Consider the following 5146-nt stretch of genomic DNA (forward strand, 5'->3'; position numbering starts at 1 on the left):
GTGGATTTAGAAGTGCAATTGATTTTTTAAATGGCTTGATGTAATGTGCATTTCACTACGGAAGCCAAAAGAAAAATAATCATGCTCTGGTAAGACAAATAATCAGATGGAAATGGATGCTTATAAAATTAAAAGTCATAATTATGACTTTAAAAGTTGGCATTATGACATACTAAGTTGCAATTATGACCGTAAAAGTCATACTTATGACATAAAAAGTCAGAATTATCACTTACTAAATTGAAATTATGAGATTAAAAAGTCAAAATGACAGTCATAGACAGTAGTATGACTTTTTATGTCATTATTATGTCATTAGTATGTCAGTTTTGACTTATTAAGTTTAATTTTCAACTTATATATTACATTTTCAAATCAATCATATCAGTCATAATTTCAACTTTTCATCTCATAACTGACTATTAAAGTCTTAACTTCGACTTAATATGTCATAATACTGACTTTATCATAATTTCGACTTAATTTTGACGTCAACTTAAACTTTTTATCTAGTTTTGACTTATCTCATAATTATGACTTTTAAAGTCCTAATTTTGACTTAGTATGTCATCACTTTGACTGTCATAAATTCAACTTAATTTTGACTTAAGTCATACTTTTGACTTAGTATGTCAATTTCGACTCAATTTCAACTTAACAATTTTTGACTTTTTGACAGTTTAATTTTAACCTTGTCTTAATTTCAAAGTAATTTAGACATTTTAAGTCATAATTTTGACTTTTATTTTATAATTATGCCTTTTAAAATCATAATTTTGACTTTTATCTTATAATTATGCCTTTTAAAATCATAATTTTGACTTCTATCTTATAATTATGCCTTTTAAAATCATAATTTTTACTTTTATCTTATAATTAGGCCTTTTATAGTCATAATTTTGACTTAGTAGGTCATAATTTTGACTTTTTGTCAATTTTGACAAGCAATAATTTGATTTCATCTCACAATTACGACTTAGTATGTCATATTTTTGACTGTCATAAATTCAACTTAATAATTTTGACTTTTTAAGTCATGATTTTGACTCAATTTTTTTAGTCATCATTTTAACTTTGTCTTAATTTCAACGTAATTTTGACATTTTGAGTCATAATTTTGACTTTTATCTTATAATTATGCCTTTTATAGTCATAATTTTGACTTTTTGTCAATTTTGACAAGCAATAATTTGACTTTTCATCTCACAAATATGACTTAGTATGTCATATTTTTGACTGTCATAAATTCAACCTAATAATTTTGACTTTTTTTTGACTTAGTATGTCAATTTCGACTCAAATTTTTTGTCCTTATTTTAACTTTGTCTTAATTTCAACGTAATTTTGACATTTTAAGTCATAATTTTGACTTGTATCTTATATTTATGCCTTTTATAGTCATAATTTTGACTTAGCAGGTCATAATTTTGACTTTTTGTCAATTTTGACAAGCAATAATTTGACTTTTCATCCCACAATTATGACTTAGTATGGCATAATCTCAAATGAGTATGTCATAATGATGATGTACAGTACCAGAGCATGATTTTTTTCCCCTTATGTGCTGGAAATGAGCTTCCCTAGTTTCAGTCATGCATGAAGCCGACGGTTAACCAGATGCGTTTGTTTCCCATCCGTGTGTGTCGAGATGCACTCGAGCAGTAAATATAGGTCACAGTCACACTGAAGCTTCTCTCAGTCCTGACACACAATAACAACACACACTATTGACTTCCCCATCCAGCTCTCCTTTCATCCGTGCGCTTCAGCATCTCCAGAAAATCCCATCTCAGGATCCGTTCTCCTGACACACATGAAGCCCGGTTTAACCGTAATCCAGGGCTGGAGGCTGAGGAATTATGGGAAACATATTGGCCATCATCAGGAAAGCCTGGATTTGACACTTGGAAATGTTGGATACAAACGTGCACAAAATAATGGCCTAAATGTAAAATTCAATTCAATTTAATTTGCATTTATTTGCATAGCGCTTTTCACAATACACATCGTTTCAAAGCAGCTTTACAGAAAATGCATGAAAAATTCAATTGCATGTAAAAAATGTATTAGTTTTAACTAAACTTAATGTGATGCATATTTGTCAGACATACAGAACTAAAAACGAAAAAGAAAAAAACATTGCATAGTTTGTTATTAACTATTTTTGAATCTATTTGATTTTATTTAAACAATATTTTTTTCAAAGTAAAATAAATCTGTTCATTGTGAAAACAATTCAATTTATTCAGTTAAAAAATATTGCTAGCTGCATGGCTGCAAACAAGCAATATTTAATTATATGATAAATAAACCTGATTATTGTGCCATTAAAACACATTCAGGTCATCAGCAACTATTACGCAAATCTGTTTAATTTATGTATGTATGACAAATTTGCATCACATTTAAAAGCACATTTAAAAACAAAATATCCATGTTTGGTTATTATCAATAAATAAAAAAAAAATTAAAATAATATGGCTAGCCATAGTTTAACCATATTCACATGATTCTAAGCAATTTGAATAAATGCATTTTGAATATATTATGTAAATCAAATCACATAGATACAAATAGTTCATAATAAACTATGCATTTCATTTATGCATGGATGACAAATATGCATCACATTTAAAAGCACATTTCAATTATCAATAAATCCAATCATTTAAAAATGATCAATAAATTGAAAATGGCTTGTTCCACGGCTAGCCATATTTTAACCATGTTCACAATTTAAAGCAATTTGAATAAATGCATTTTGAATATAAATCAAATCAAATAGATACAAATAGTTTATAATAAACTATGCATTTCATTTATGCATGATTGACAAATATGCATCACATTAAGTTGTTAGTGTATGTTAAAACAGTGTAATGCAAATGAATGTAAGTGTTATATGCGAGTGAAGTGAATATGTGTTGAGTGTACAGTGAGATTGAGAGACGGCAGCAGAAGTGAGTCACGGACCCAAACGCCTCAAGGACGATTAACAGTGACTGTTCTTGATTTCTTGCATCCGCTGAGCTGGTGAAACCTTCCTGAAGCTGAAAATGATGAAGATGCTGAAGCAAGATCACCAGAGCAAGTGTTGATGCATCGAGGTAAGGCTTGGGCTGAACGAGGTTTGGATGCGATCTTCTGTTGTTTCTCATCACATGAGGTGTGTCAGTTCAATCACATCAAGAAATAATTGAAACTACATGTTTGTCAACCACAATCATACTAAATCTTAACCAAATAACTACATTTTCCACATCACTTTTCATGCAATGCTAAGCATATTTTTCTGGAAAAAACACAAAAGTAATGCTTAGGATATTTTTTAGGGTATTACCATATTCATGCATCTTGATGAATGATGTATAATCCAACTGTTTGTCTGATGAATCCCTTTGAGCTAAATATTAATATATGAATATTTCAATAATTGATCAATACATTTGCATGTTCATGGTTCTCTGATGTTGGTTAATGATCAGATGACATGCAGGTCGACAAATAATATATTTAACATTTTTTTAGTAAATATTTTATTTTGATTGTTTGTATTTACATATAATTTATTTAAATTTGATGGTTTCATGATTTAATTTAATTATTAGCTTTAACTTGCAGACCACAAACCGTGAGTTAATGTGTGTCGGTTCGATCAGATCAAGAATTGAGACTAAAACTTTAATCTCCATTTCCATCTTATTTCCATCTCCACTTAGGCTCTTCATAAAACTATTTTGCACATGACATGCATTAAATGCAGAAGCTCTTTTATTTTTCTCCAATTGAACCTTAAAGTCCCCCTGTAGTCAATCATTTTATCCCTTAAAACTCATCTTTGATCCCCAAAATGACATATTTAAAAAAATTTTCCTTGAAAAAAATCTTCATGTCTTAAAATATCTTGACTGTAACTCGACACCCTTGCCTCATTTAGTATGCGAGGTTCTATGAATACGCAAATGAGCCCCGCCTCCACTCACTCACTCACTCAGCTCAGAGATCCACTGGTTGATGATCACACGTTGATCTGATTGGTTACAAGGTAGTTTGTGACGTCAGAAACACCAGCGATTTCAAAGCGTGTTTTTGAGACTGTCTTTGGTTCACTGCAGTTTTAAGGAGGAAATACTCAGCAATGGTGTCGACTTATGAACTTACACATGGTTTGTCTTAAAGCAGATTAAAAACACCACATAGACACATAAACAACATTAAAAGCTGGATTTTCACCACAGGGGGACAATTATCTAAAAATCCCAAACAATTTGTGTTAATAATAAAACTCACCAGAGCCAGTATCTGGTCTTTAATAATGTTCTCAAAATGTGAGCAAAAAAACATTTATACATTGTTCATGTAACGTTTTTTTTTAAATGTTACTAGTTTCGGAATGTTCAGAGAACATGTAAAAGTAACATTCAAACAATGTTTGAAGAATGATCAAATGGAATGTTTGCATTACCAAGAAAAAACATTTATAAAACATTTTTTTAAAAATGGACGTTTTCAATGTTCAGAGAACGTTTAGAAATAACGTTTTAATGGGAATGTTGGCAAAGAGCATATTTTTGTTAGCTGGGATGATGAAATTGATTGATTGGTTTAAATCATATTTATCTGGTCGGACTCAGTTCGTTCAGATGCAATCTTTTAAACCACGGATATCTCAGATAACCAGTGGTGTACCTCAAGGCTCAGTCTTGGGCCCTCTTCTGTTTATTGTGTATTTACTGCCTCTAGGACAGATTTTCCGTAAATTTTATATAAATTTTCACTGCTACGCTGATGACACCCAGCTCTATACATCTTCAAAGCCTAGTTCAGTATTACCGTCTTCCTCTCTTTTGCTTTGTCTTTCTGAAATTAAATCATGGTTTACATGCAATTTTCTCAAAGTTAACAGTGAAAAGACTGACATTTTATTAGTAGGTACTAAATCAAAACTGCGTAATTGTGGAAGTTTTACACTTACTATCGACAACTCTGTTATCTTTCCTTCTTCTCAGGTCAAGAGTCTGGGTGTCATCCTTGACAGTACTCTGTCTTTTGAGGCACATGTAAATAATATTACACGGTCCGCATATTATTATCTGCGAAATATGAATCGTCGTTGACCATCTCTCTCTGTTAATGGCACTGCTGT

The sequence above is a fragment of the Squalius cephalus genome (assembly GCF_949319135.1).
Source record: "Squalius cephalus genome assembly, chromosome: 7".
NCBI classification, from domain to species: domain Eukaryota; kingdom Metazoa; phylum Chordata; class Actinopteri; order Cypriniformes; family Leuciscidae; genus Squalius; species Squalius cephalus.